Below are 15,732 nucleotides of genomic sequence, written 5' to 3'. Positions count from 1 at the left end.
AGCTTGAACATCTGGAAGCTCTTGGTTCACCTACTGTTTAAGCCCAGCTTAGAGAATTTTGAGCATTACTTTGCTAGCATGTGAAATGAGTGCAGTTGTCAGTAGTTCGGATATTCTTTGACGGTGACTTTCTTTGGGATTTGAATCAAAACTGACCTTTTACAGTCCTGTTGCCACTGCTGAGTTTTCCAAATTTGCTGATATATTGACTGCAACACTTTCGCAGTATCATCTTTTAGGATTTGAAATAGCTCAACTGGAATTCCATCACCTCCACTAGCTTTGTAGTAATGCTTCCTAAGGCCCACTTGACTTCACATTCCAGGATGTCTAGCTAGGTGAGTGATCACACCATCATGGTTATCTGTGTCATGAAGATTTTTTTTGTACAGTTCTTCTGTGTATTCTTGCCACCTCTTCTTAATATCTTCTGCTTCTGTTAGGTCCATACCGTTTCTGTCCTTTATTGTGCCCATCTTTGCATGAAATGTTCCCTTGATATCTCTAATTTTCTTAAAGAGATCTCTAGTCTTTCCCCGTTCTATCGTTTTCCTCTATATCTTTGCATTGATCACAGAGGAAGGCTTTCTTTTCTCCCCTTGCTATTCTTTGGAACTCTGCATTCAAATGGGTATATCTTTCCTTTTCTCCTTTGCCTTTTGCTTCTAATTTTTCCATACTCTCACTTTCAGTCTATATGTGTTGGGTTTCTTGTAGGCAGTATATATATGGGTCTTGTTTTTTTATCCATTCAGCCATTCTGTTTCTTCTTGTTGAAGCATTTAATCCATTTATATTTAAAGTAATTATTGATATATGTGTTCCTATTGCCATTTTCTTAATTGTTTATGGTTTGTTATTGTAGATCTTTTTCTTCTCTTGTATTTCCTAACTATATATGTCCCTTTAACATTTGTTGTAAAGCTGGTTTGGTGGTACTGAATTCTCTTAACTTTTGCTTGTCTGTAAAGCTTTTGATTTCTCCATGAATTTTGAATGAGATCCTTGCCAGATAGAGTAACATTGGTTGTACATTTTTCCCTTTCAGTACTTTAAATATATCCTGCCATTCCCTTCTGGCCTGCAGAGTTTCTGCCGAAAGATCAACTGTTAAAAAGATCAGCTTTTATTTGGATAAGTTAGGTTGTTTGAGATTTTTCTTGTTTCTTGAAGAAAGCCTTTATCACTGTGAAATTCCCTCTTAAATGTGATTTTCCTGCATCCCATATATTTTGGAAAGTTATGTTTTCAATTTCATTTGTTTCAAAATATTTTCTGATTCTCTCTTTGATTTCATTGTTGATCCACTAGATTTTAGTAGCACATTGTTTAGTCTCTACATGTTTATTCTTCTCCTGTTTTCCTTTCTGTAGTTGATTTCTAGTTCATACTGATGTAGTTGAAAAAAATACTTCATGTAATTTCTATCCTCTTAACGTTTGTTGAGACTTTTGTTATCTAGTATATGGCCTATCCTGAAGAACGTTCCATGTACACATGAAAAGAATGTGTTTTTGAATGTCATGTCCTGTAGACATCAATTAAGTCCAACAGGTCTATTGTGTCCTTTAAGAACACTTGCCTTATTTTCTGTCTGTATGATTTGTGATTGATATCAGAGGAGTATTAAAGTCTCCAACTATTACTGTATTATTATCAATTTCTCCCTTTATGTCTGTTAGTATTTTCTTCATATATTTAGGTGCTCCTGTGTATATATGTTAACAAGTGTAATATTATCTTCCTGTCCTGATCTCTCCTTTATCATTATATAGTGCCCTTCTTTGTCTTGTATTATAGCATTTGTTTTAAAGTCTAATTTGTCTGATACGAGTATTGCTAGCCCCCAGACTTATCTTCTTAAAACATTGTTTTAGTCATGCCTTCCATCTTCATAATTCTTTAGTGGCTCTAAATTATAAATTACCTACCAAGTAGAATCTAAATGTTCAGGCATGATCTTCAAAGTCGTCTTTAGTCCAATTTCAGTTTCTCTCTCCTACATTATTTCTTTTACAGTTTTATTGAGATATATTTGACACACAGCACTATATATGTTTAAGATGTAGAACATAATGACTTACATACCTTGTGAAATGATTACAATGTTAGTTAACATCCGTCATCTCATTGATATTTTTTTTAAAAGTGAGGGAAGTATTTATTTATTGTGATGAGAAATCTTAGGGTCTACTCTCTTAACAACTTTCAAATATACCATATAGCAGTCTTAACTGCAGTCATTGTGTTATACATTACATTACACCCCCAGTACATATTTATCTTGTAACTGGAAGTTTGTACCTTTTGACTACCTCTATCCAGTTTTTCCACCTCCCACTCTGGTAACCACAAATTTAATCTCTTTTTCTGTGAGTTTGGGATTTTTATTTATTTTTAGATTCCACTATTTATTTTTAGAGTCTGTGTATAAGTGAGATCATACAAATATTTGTCTTTCTCTGTCTGACTTATTCAACTTACCATAATGCCCTCAAGGTCCTTCCATGTTGCATTGTTATTATTTCCTCAGTCAAACAACTCACAATGTTAATATTTAACTTTTCTGATCCTGAGTTACCTCATTAGTAAAACAGAATTAAAATGTTTATTCCTCACTTATGAAGCTGAAAGGGGTATTATATGTTAGGATGTAGCTTAGTACATAGATAGTGAAGTGAAGTGAAGTGAAGTTGCTCAGTCGTGTCCGACTCTTTGCAACCCCGTGAACTGTAGCCTACCAGGCTCCTCGGTCCATGGGATTTTCCAGGCAAGAGTACTGGAGTGGGTTGCCATTTCCTTCTCCAGGGGATCTTCCCGACCCAGGGACTGAACCCAGGTCTCCCTCATTGTAGGCAGACGCTTTACCTTCTGAGCTGTACCTACTGCCAAGTACTTGGTACATGCACACTGAGGAACTGGTAGCTACTATTACATACTACAATTTTGTGTATCTTCTCTACCTATTTCTACTCTGTGAAATATTCTCTTCCTCTTCTCTAACTTCTCTCTCTTCAAATTCCTTAATCCTTCCTATCCTTGAATATTCCAAGTGTATTCCCTTGAAACCACTTTTTTTTACATTTTTTTTTAATTGAAGGATAATTGCTTTACAGAATTTTGTTGTTTTCTGTCAAACATCAGCATGAATCAGCCATAGGTATACATATATCTCCTCCCTTTGAACCTCCCTCCCATCTCCCTCCTCATCCACCCACCTAGGTTGATACAGAGCCCCTGTTTGAGTTTCCTTAGCCATACAGCAAATTCCCATTGACTATCTATTTTATATATGGTAATGTAAGTTTCCATGTTACTCTTTCCATACATCTCATCCTCTCCTCCCCTCTCCCCATGTCCACAAGTCTATTTTCTATGTCTGTTTCACCATTGCTGCCCTGTAAATAAATTCTTCAGAACCATTTTTCTAGATTCTATATATGTACATTAGATTATGATATTTATCTTTCCTTTCTGACTCACTTCACTCTGCATAATAGGTTCTAGGTTCACCCACCTCATCAGAACTGACTCAAATGTGTTCCTTTTTACAGCTGAGTAATATTCCATTGTGTATATGCACCATAACTTCTTTATCCATTCATCTGTTGATGGACATCTACGTTGCTTCCATGTTCTAGCTATTGTAAATAGTGCTGGAGTGAACAATGGGATGCTTCTGCTGCTGCTGCTAAGTCGCTTCAGTCATGTCCAACTCTATGTGACCCCATAGATGGCAGCCCATCAGGCTGCCGCGTCCCTGGGATTCTCCAGGCAAGAACACTGGAGTGGGTTTCCATTTCCTTCTTCAATGAATGAAAGTGAAAAGTGAAAGTGAAGTCGCTTAGTCATGTCTGACTCTTCACAACCCCATGACTGCAGCCTACCAGGCTCCTCCGTCCATGGGATTTTCCAGGCTAGAGTACTGGAGTGGGTTGCCATTGCCTTCTCCGAACAATGGGATACATATGTCTTTTTCAATTTTTATTTTCGCAGGGTATATGCCTAGAAGTGGGATTGCTAGGTCATATGGTGGTTTTATTCCTAGTTTTTTAAGGAATCTCCATACCATTTTTCATAGTGGCTGTATCAATTTACATTCCCACCAACAGCGCAAGATCGTTCCCACTTCTCCACACCCCCTCCAGCATTTATTGCTTGTAGACTTTTTGATGATGGCCATTCTGACCAGAGTGAGGTGATATCTCATTGTGGTTTTGATTTGCATTTCTCTAGTAATAAGCAGTGTTGAGCATCTTTTTATGTGTTTGTTAGCCATCTGTATGACTTCTTTGGGGAAATGTCTGTTTAGGTCTTTTTCTCACTTTTTGATTTGAGTTGTTTTCCTGGTATTAGTTGTATGAGCTGTTTGTATATTTTGGAAATTAATCCTTTGTCAGTTGTTTCATTTGCTATTATTTTTTCCCATTCTTAGGGTTGTCTTTTCACCTTGCTTATAGTTTCTTTTGCTGTGCAAAAGCTTTTAAGTTTAATCAGATCCCACTTGTTTACTTTTGTTTTTATTTCCATTACTCTAGGCAGTGGGTCATAGAAGATTCTGCTTTGATTTATGTTATCTAGTGTTCTGCCTATGTTTTCTGGTCTTACATTTAGGTCTTTAATCCATTTTGAGTTTATCTTTGTGTATGGTGTTAGGAAGTGTTCTAATTTCATTCTTTTACACATAGCTGTCCAGTTTTCCCAGCACCATTTATTGAAAAGGCTGTCTGCTCCATTGTATATTCTTGCCTCCTTTGTTAAATAAGGTGCCCATAGGTGCATGGGCTTATTTCTGGGCTTTCAGTCTTGTTCCATTGGTCTATATTTCTGGTTTTTTTGCCAGTATCATACTGTCTTGATTACTGTAGCTTTGTAGTATAATCTGAAATCCCAAAGGTTGATTCCTCCAGCTCCATTCTTCTTTCTCAAGACTGCTTTGGCTATTCGGGGTCTTTTGTGTTTCCATATGAACTGTGAAATTTTTTGTTCTAATACTGTGAAAAATGCCATTGGTAATTTGATAGGGATCACATTGAATTTGTAGATTGCATTTGGTATTTTCACAATACCAATTTTTTCATTTCACAATATTGATTCTTTATTTTCACAATATTGATTCTTCCTACCCAGGAACATGGAATATCTCTCCATCTGTTTATGGCATCTTTGATTTCTTTCATTAGTGTCTTGTAATGTTCTGTGTACAGTTCTTTTGTCTCCTTAGGTAAGTTTATTTCTAGATATTTAAATTTCTTTGTTGCAATGGTGAATGGGATTGATTCCTTAATTGCTTTTTCTGATTTTTCATTGTTAGTATGTAGAAATGCAAGTGATTTCTGTGTATTGATTTTGTATCCTGCAACTTTGCTAAATTCACTGATTAGCTCTAGTAATTTTCTGATGCTATCTTTAGGTTTTTCTATGTACAGTATCATGTCATCTACAAACAGTGAGAGCTTTGCTTCTTTTCCAATCTGGACTTTTTTATTTCTTTCTTCTCTGATTGCTGTAGCTAGGACTTCCAGAACCATGTTGAGTAATAGTGGTGAAAGTGGTCACCCTTGTCTTATTCCTGATCTTAGGGGGAATGCTTTCATTCCCCCTAAGATTATTATTCTCACCATTGAGAATAATGTTTGCTGTTGGCTTATCATATACGACTTTTACTGTGTTGAGGTAGCTTCCTTCTATGGACATTTTTTGAAGAGTTTTGATCATAAATGGGTGTTGAATTTTGTCAACAGCTTTTTCTGCATCTATTGATATTATCATATAGTTTTTATCTTTCAGTTTGTTAATATGATATGTCACCTTGATTGATTTGTACATATTGAAGAATCCTTGCATCCCAGGAATAAACCCAACTTGATCATGGTGTGTGAGCTTTTTGATGTGTTTCTGAATTCTGTTTGCTAAAATTTTGTTGAGGATTTCTGCATCTATGTTCATCAGTGATATTGACCTGTAGTTTTTTGTGTGTGTTGTCTTTGTCTGGTTTTGTTATCAGGGTGATGGTGGCCTCATAGAATGAGTTTGAAAGTGTCCCTTCTTCTGCCAATTTTTGAAAGAATTTTAGAAGGATAGCATAGCTCTTCTCTAAATGTTTGATAGAATTCTCCTGTGAAGCTATCTGGTCCTGGGCTTTTGTTTTGGGGGAGATTTTTGATCACAAAAATGAAGTACAACAGATTGCTCCAGTGAACAAAGGAAATCAAAAATTATGTTTACCAGTTAAGAACAAAACTAACTAAAGCACAAACTGGATAAAAAACTAAAGCAAAGTGCCAATTGGGGAATAAAGCAATGAAAATAAAATTAACAAATACGTTGAGAGGAAAGGAAAGAAAGAAAAGAAAGAAAGAATAGATATGCAAAGTTAAATATAGGTAGATAAAAAAGATTTATATATATTAAAGACTAACTGTAAGGGTAAAAGAACAGTAGGAAAAACAAACAAAGAAATAAATGTAGAAGAAGCCACTTTTTACTCCTCCCAACTGAGAGTATAAAATTCATGTAGTGATTAATATATATGTCTTTATACCTTGTCTATTCATGTGTGTATCTTTGCTTCCATAATAGAGTATTGTTTGCTTGAGGAAAGGAACTCTTATCACTCATTATAATGCATTCCCCACACCCTAGTGCTGGACTTTTAGGTAATGAATATTGTTAATTATTAAAATTTTTACAATTAAAGGGCTCATTCTTTTGGTATATGAAGCAATTGAGACCTACAGTACTATGTTTGCCAAATATGGTACATTTGTATATGAAATACTATGCAGTTGTTTAAAAGAATGAAGTAGATTTTTCCATGTACTAGCATGAAAAGATAACTGTGGTATTCTATTGAGTATTAAGAAATAAGGCCATTATGAGAACTCTGTTGAAAAGTATATACGGGTGTATGGAGTGGCTGTATCTGTATATTCCTTAAAAAAAAAAAAAAGATTTTGAAACTGTATACCTGTTAACAGTGTTTGTTGTATTTATGTAGTATATTTATAATTATAGTAGGAAGGGATATAATTACAGACACCCTTGACTTTCAGATTTTTTCTTTTTGTGTGTGTGTGTCAAAAATAAATAAATAAAAGTAATCCACAAAATACATACATTATATTTACCATTTTTAAGTGTTCTGTAGTGTTAAGTATGTTTACATCATTTTGCAACAGATAATATAAGTGGATTAATACTGTATATGTATGTGTTATGATTCTGCTTAGCATAATGTTCTCCAGGTCCATTAATGTTGTAGCATGGGACAGAATTTCTTGAATATATACACAGAAGTGGCATTGCTTGTCAGTTCAGTCAATCAGTTCAGTCACTCAGTCACGTCCGACCCTTTGAGACCCCATGGACAGCAGCACACCAGGCCTCCCTGTCCATCACCAACTCCCAGAGTTTATTCAAACTCATGTCCATTGAGTCAGTGATGCCATCCAACCATCTCATCCTCCATCGTCCCCTTCTCCTCCTGCCTTCAATCTTTCCCAGCATCAGGGTCTTTTCCAGTGAGTCAGTTCTTCTCATCAGGTGGCCAAAGTATTGGAGTTTCAGCTTCAACATCAGTCCTTCCAATGAATATTCAGGACTGATTTCCTTTAGGATGGACTGGTTGGATCTCCTTGGTGTCCAAAGGACTCTCAAGAGTCTTCTTCTTCAACAACACAATTCAAAAGCATGAATTATTCAGCAGTCAGCTTTCTTTATAGTCCAACTCTCACATCCATACATGACTACTGGAAAAACCATAGCTTTGACTAGACGGACTTTTGTTGACAAAGTAATGTCTTTGCTTTTTAATATGCTGCTGTCTGCTGCTGCTTCTAAGTTGCTTCAGTCATGTCCGACTCTGTGCGACCTCATAGATGGCAGCCCACCAGGCTCCTGTCCCTGGGATTCTCCAGAAAAGAATACTGGAGTGGGTTGCCATTTCCTTCTCAAGTGCATGAAAGTGAAAAGTTTGAAAATGAAGTCGTTCAGTCATGTCCGACTCTTCACGATCCCATGGACTGCAGCCTACGAGGCTCCTCTGTCCATGGGATTTCCCAGGCAAGAGTACTGGAGTGGGTTGCCATTGCCTTCTCCGTCATTTACAAGCTGGTGAGATGTAATTTATATCTGAGAGCGGGACATGAAAATATGCTGTTTTGGTTGGTCATAGTTTTCCTTCCAAGGATAAGCGTCTTTTAATCTCATGACTGCTGTCACCATCTGCAGTGATTTTGGAGCCCAAGAAAATAAAAGTCTCTCGCTGTTTCCATTGTTTCCCCAACTATTTGCCATGAAATGATGGGACCAGATCCATGATCTTAGTTTTCTGAATGTTGAGTTTTAAGCCAAATTTGTCACTCTCCTCTTTCACTTTCATCAAGAGGCTCTTTGGTTCCTCTTCACTTCTGCCATAAGGGTGGTGTCATCTGCATATCTGGGGTTATGATATTTCCCCTGGCAATCTTGATTCCAGCTTGTGCTTCATCCAGCCTGGCACTTCACATAATATACTCTACATCAAAGTTAAATAAGCAGGGTGACAATACACAGCCTTGACATACTCCTTTCCCAATTTGGAATCAGTCTGTTGTTCCATGTCCAGTTCTGACTGTTGCTTCTTGACCTGCATACAGATTTCCCAGGAGGCAGGTCAGATGGTCTCATATTCCCATCTCTTGAAGAATTTTCCACAGTTTGTTGTGATCCACATAGCCAAAGGTTTTGACATAGTCAATAGAGCATTGCTTAATCATATAGCAATTCTATGTTTGTTATATTCTGTTCTTTTGATAGTGATCATGCTAATGGGTGTGAGGTGATATAGTGGTTTTGATTTATATTTCTCATATGATCATCTGTATTTCTTCTATGGAGAATTGTCTTTTCAAGTTCTTTGCCCACTGTTTAGTCATATTATCTGTTTTTTGTTGTTGAGTTACAGAAGTTCCTTATATATTTTGGATATTAGCCTTTTTTCAGATGTGGGATTTGCAAATATTTTCTCCCATTTTGTAGGTTGCCTTTTCACTCTGTTGATTGTTTCCTTTGGTGTGCAGAATTTTTAAGTTTGATATAGTCTGTCTTGTCTATTTTTGCTTTTGTTATCTGGGCTTTTGATGTTTATCTGAAAAATTACTGCCAAGTCTAACATCCTAAAGCTTTTCCCGTACCTTTCTCCTAGGTGTTGCAGTTTTAGACCTATGGTTTAGACCTTTCATCCATTTTGATTTTATTTTTAATAAGCTATATGGTAAGTTTCCAAATTCACTTTTGGCATGTGGATATCCAGTTTTCCCAACACTATTTATGAAGAGACTATTCTTTTCCTTTTGTGTAATCTTGTACAGATTCTTTGGGCGTATATGCAAGGGTTTATTTCTGGACTGTCTATCGTGATCCTTTGGCCTATATAACCTGTCTTTATTTCTGCACCACACCATCTTGATTGGTCTCTCATGTATTCTTCATAACAACTATGTGAGCTAGGTACTATTATCCCCACATTCTATAAAAGGTAATTGAGTTCTAGAGAGGTTAAGAAAATGCCCCAAGGTCAAATAGCGAGTAAGTGTCAGAAGCAGAATGAAATCTCAGTCAGTTTTAAGGGTATTATTTTATGAATAGTTCTTTGTTCTTAACCTTAGCTAATATACTGTGGGGCTATTGTGATCACCAATCGACATTACTGTGATTTAATTAGAAGAATATCTGAGTCTATTTGACTACTCACTACTGGGCAATGGATTTGCAAGATGAATTAATTGGGCCAAGGCACAGTAGAGCCATTCAAAATGAATACTGAACCCTGGGACCCAAATGATCATGCAGTGATACCAGTGAACTCCTAAAGCAAAAGCTTGGCCATTTAATAAATCTATTTGTTCCATTCCTAGATCTATTCATTCATTCCTTCTCCATGTGACATTTCCCTCATAACAGTTCTTCTAACTATAACTTTTTAATTAGAATGATATGCTCTCATTATATATAGCATTTACGTATGAAGCTGTTGTGTTTTCTTCACATAAACAACTTGTTGCTATAGAGTAATTCACTTAAAATCATTAGAAGAGAAGACATCAGTATAGAAACTGACCACTTGGTTACTGTACCTTCTTGACAATGACTTTAGTTCAGTCAAACCTGGAGGGGAAAAAGGTAGTCAAATCCCTCTAGTTGTGCCTTTGTTAGGCATCTCGACTTTTTCATTTATTCAACAAACATTTGCACAATTACTTTGCACAAGCATTATACTAGGTGTTGGGGATATCAGAGGTGAAAACGAAACAAAACCCACCTGTCTTAGTGAGCCCCCATCTAATGAGGAAAATGGGAAAATAAATGGATGATTTTAATACATTAAAATAGAGAAATGTATGTACTCTATGAAAGCACATGAGGGAAGCACTTAGCTCAACAGAAAGGATCAAGAAGCAATCCCACAGATGTCTTCTTACAATACTTTAACTTAATCTCAAAGTTCAGAGGAACAGAAATGTGAGCAAGCGTGGATCATAGTTCAGTACAATTGGAGCATTAAAAGAGGCATCATGGGAGATTTCTGATTTCACGGTTGAAAGCATTTCAGGCATGTACATGTGTGCTCAGTCGTGTCCAACTCTTTGTGACCCTATAGACAGTAGCCCACAGGTTCCTCTATCCATGGGATTTTCCAGGCAAGAATACTGGAGCAGGTTGCCATTTCCTACTCCAGGGGATCTTCCTGACTCAGAATCAAATTCACATCTCCTGCACTGACGGGTGGACTCCTTACCACTGGTGCCACCTGGGAAGCCCATTCTAGCAGATGAAGCAAAACTTTGTAGTGTTGGTTGTGCGATGTGCAGTTGAGGGTTGCTGGGGGAGAATTGAGTGCTTTCTGTTGACCAATGCCAGCTGCAGGCATTGCAGTTTTCAGTGCATCTCATCCATTTGCTGAGCATACTTCTCAAATATAATGGTTTTGCAGGGATTCAGGAAGCCGTAGTGGATCAGACTGTCAGCAAACCACTGAACAGTAACAAGCTTTTTTTAGTACAAGTTTGGCTTTGGGAAGTGCTTTGGAGACTCTTCTCAATCCAGCTTCTAAGCTGGTCATCACTGGTTGTCATATACAATCCACTTTCCATCTCACGTCACAATCCAATTGAGAAATGGCTCATTTTTGTTACATAGACTAAGAGAAGATAACACTTCAAAACGATGATTTTTTTTGATTTGTGGTTATCTCACGAGACACCCACTTATCAAGCCTTTTCACCTTTCCAATTTGCTTCAAATGCCAAACGACTGTAGAATGGTCAATGTTGAGTTCTTGGGCAACTTCTTGTGTGGTTGTAAGAGGATCCACTTTGATCATTGCTCTCAATTGATCGTTGTCAACTTCCAATGGCTGGCCACTATGCTCCTCATCTTGAAGGCTCTTGTCTCCTTTGCAAAATTTCTTGACCCACCACTGGCCTGTATGTTCATCAGCAGTTCGTTGGTCAAATGCATTGTTGATGTTGTGATTGTTTCTGCTGCTTTATGACCCATTTTAAACTCCAATAATAAAGTCATTCCAATTTGCTTTTTGTATAACATCATCTCCATACTCCAAAAGACATATAAAATAGACAGCAAATAATAATTCATTAGCAAAAAAAAAAAAAATACTGCAAAAATGTGCATTAAAATGATGTATAACATAACCACATTTAAGAATGTATTTCAATATCAAATGGCAAAGTTCAACAATGCAAATCTGTAATTACTTTTGCACCAATCTAATAATTTCTATCAACTGTGTAAGTCTTTCAACCATTTCCTTAGTTTTTTCTTTCCGAAAAATAGCAAAATGACATGTTGGAGTTTAATATTTCCTGTAGATTGGAAATTGTTACTATTTATACGTTTTGGAGTCCATGTTTGAACATAAAAAGAAGAAATGTTTCTCTTCTCTTAATACAATTCCATCCTTGGCCCTCATACTTATGCACAGACCACAAACTGACAAAAGCTGTATATCCCAAAACTGGATAAAGAAGAAAGACAGAAATGGAAATTACCTAGAAGTCATGATTCCTTTCTTTTTGGGGTCCCTGAAAATTGCCTCGTGTCTGAGCACATTCATAGCATCAGATGCCGCACTCAGTCTCCAGAAACCATGTGAGCAAGGCATGGCTGCCAGCACTAGTAAGGATTTCTTCAATCTGACCCAAAGCAGGTTAAAGAGTACAGAAGTGCAGGCACAAGGGCCCTCTTGGCCTTAGGAGTAAAAATTCATAGCCATTGTGTTATCTCTCTTCCTCCCCAAGCTGAATTGGAGTCTTTTTGCCAAGTGTTTTTTCCATCCATTTATAGACACTAGTGTATATGTGCATTGAAAGGTGTGGCTGATTTGGACTTGGGTAAATTTTTCCTTGGAATCTTCTAACTGTATGATACAACACCACAAACAGCTTCCTTTTTATGTGAAAGGAAAGCATGATAACACACTGGTGGCCCGAAAGTGGGATTGGCTGCTATTGCAAATTGTTGAGAGAGCAGAAACAAACAAATGCTACATAGATTAAAATATTTTTTTAATTGGCACAGTATAAAATGCTCATGGGGATGAGGACATCTTTAACAACAAATGAACTGGACATTGAATCTAAAAGGAAAGTGGGTATCAAATTAATACAGCTAGAATATCAACCATAAACCTTGGTAGCTCACCTGTCCCTGACAAAAACCCAAAATGTTTACTTTTATTCCCAAGAAGTGTTGGAGAATTTTTGTATTCAGTATCTCAATACTGGGAATATATAATATATTCTGGCATAGATTCAAAGAATAAAAATAAAAATAATGTGTGAGATTAATATAGAAGACATTTAAAGAATTAAATGGAGGTTGGTTATGAAAAGGGTTGAGAACGAACACCCTGCCCTTATTTAAGTTCTCCTTGTTCCATGAAGGAAGTAAGCTGGCCAGTCATTTAAATGCCTGCTTCATGCCCAGGATATAGCTCATCCCAAATAGCTTTTGCATTGCTTGGGAAGTCACAAAAGAAAAAAAGAAGGATCCCGCGAGGTTTCTAGAGGCTGTGCACTAGTCTGAGTACACCATGCTCTCTTTGTACATAGTATCTGGGACAGTTCAAAGCAAATAGGCACCTCATAAATCATGCTTGATGTGAATGGATTAACCAGATTTTTTACTGTAAAGTTAATCTCTCTTGGGACAAATATCAGATTATCTTTCTGTAAATGATTCTAATGTAATATAATTTAAATCACAGTGTAAAAGTAAATAATCATAATTTCTTAGATGTATACTAGCCAAAAAAATTTGCTCACTGAAAAGCAGATTCAGAGGCACCCTTAAATCAACCCTTGCCCTAGATACTAAATTTCACTGCATTTTGTAAGAACCGATGAGCTAATGTATTCTATTTATAGTTGATTCATATCCTTCTCCATCATCAAATGGGTTCCAGGAGATAAGTGAGATGTTGTCACTATGTGCAGGAACATTTTATCATTCTCTAATTCATTTCATGGGAAATAGATAGGGAAACAGTGGAAACAGTATCAGACTTTATTTTTTGGGACTCCAAAATCACTGCAGATGGTGACTGCAGCCATGACATTAAAAGACGCTTACTCCTTGGAAGGAAAGTTATGACCAACCTAGATAGCATATTCAAAAGCAGAGACATTACTTTGCCAACAAATGTCCATCTAGTCAAGGCTATGGTTTTTCCAGTGGTCATGTATGGATGTGAGAGTTGGACTGTGAAGACAGCTGAGCGCTGAAGAATTGATGCTTTTGAACTGTGGTGTTGGAGAAGACTCTTAAGAGTCCCTTGAACTGCAAGGAGATCCAACCAGTCCATCCTAAAGGAGATCAGTCCTGGGTGTTCATTGGAAGGACTGATGCTAAAGCTGAAACTCCAGTACTTTGCCCACCTCGTGCGAAGAGTTGACTCATTGGAAAAGACTCTGATGCTGGGAGGGATTGGGGGCAAGAGGAGAAAGGGACGACAGAGGATGAGATGGCTGGATGGCATCATCGACTTGATGGACATGAGTTTGGGTGTATTCCAGGAGTTGGTGATGGACAGGGAGGCCTGGAGTGCTACAATTCATGGGGTTGCAACGAGTCGGACACGACTGAGCAACTGAACTGAACTGAACTGAATTCATTAGAAGTGGCGATGAGAAGTTTCTTTTCTTCCTCGTATTTCTACAAAAGCCTGAGTTGCAAGATTTTAAGCTCAGTGGTAAGAACACAGCTACATATTATCACCCTTGACATTTGCAGACTGAAAAGAATTCTTTTTTCCACTTGGTTTCTGGCTTCCCTCACTGACTCAATAAACAGGACTTATTTACTGGAGAAAGATTTAAAGACCAAACCCAGCATGGTGAAAATGGCAAGAGAATAGATTTTGGAGTAAAATAGCCCTTGTCACAAATCCTGACTATTCCCCTTAATAGCTTGATAATCTTGAGCTCTAATCTTCCTCATCTATAAAATGTGGAGAGGAAGATTTGTCTTGGGGATGCTGAGTTTTTGAAGAAGAAAATGCATGTGAAGCATTTACCACAAAGCCTGACAGTTTATAACTGTCATCTCCCTCCCTCTGTTTCTCTTTTCTCTTCATGTTGTACAACATAACTCCAGAAGAAAAGATTCAGAATACATTTCTTCATCCTTTATTTACACAAATTAAAATTTTCTTTCTGCTAATACTCATTATATCACACTAAAATATGAACAATAGATTATAATAAAATGTACTAATGATGATGATTTTTACTAATGATGATCTTCCAAGTTGTTTGCCACAAATTGTAATAAACTTCAAAGGGCATGTTTCCTTCAAATAACAGCTCTGGAGGAGGGCTGTCATTAGACCAGGCTTGATCTAGATGCTCAAAGGATGTCATCAAGGATCTGGTTTTGAAGTGTTTACATAATATACAGGCTGCATCCTCCCCTAGGGGCCTTGTTGATGAGGGGGAGAGAGGGAAATTCTTTGAGGGAGATATTGGAGAAAGCAAGAGATAGGGGCACTGAGCAGATTACCTGGCAGAAGGACACTCCCTGCAGAGGGAAATCAAATGCAAAAATAACAGACAAAGGAATTAATCTAGGGCCTCCCCGGCCATTGACAGATCTATTAGCTTTTGCTCTGAGTAAGATGCATAACCACTGGAGGATTTAGGATGAAGGAGTGACACAATCTGACTTACATTTTAAAAGTTTCACTCTGGTTGCTGTGTTGAACTAGACCAAATGGAAATAAGAGAAAGGCAGGGAGATGGATCAGTAAATTTTCAACGGAGCAGGTAGATGATTGTACCTTGGTCGAGAATACAGGGATGAGATATGGGGAAAGTTTGGATTCTGAATGTATTTTGAAGATAGAACCTTCAGTATTTTCTCATAGACTCAATGAGGAATATGATGGGAAGCAAGCAATGAAGGATGTTAGGTAAGTCTACAGGAGCAGGGGCTTAAGGGAGAAAAATTGGAAATTTGGTTTTGAACGTGTGATGTTTGTGATGCCTAGTAGACAATCAGCATGTTTATAGCTGATTGTCTAAAGTTACTTACTGTGTTCTGACAGTTTTAAGCACCTATGCACATTAATTTATTTAATCCTCATTACAGCCATGAACTTCCAGATGTTCAAGCTGGTTTTAGAAAAGGCAGAGGAACCAGAGATCAAATTGCCAACATCCGCTGGATCAT

This window comes from Bubalus bubalis, chromosome 2 (assembly GCF_019923935.1).
Source record: "Bubalus bubalis isolate 160015118507 breed Murrah chromosome 2, NDDB_SH_1, whole genome shotgun sequence".
NCBI classification, from domain to species: domain Eukaryota; kingdom Metazoa; phylum Chordata; class Mammalia; order Artiodactyla; family Bovidae; genus Bubalus; species Bubalus bubalis.
This window is presented reverse-complemented; position numbering follows the sequence as displayed.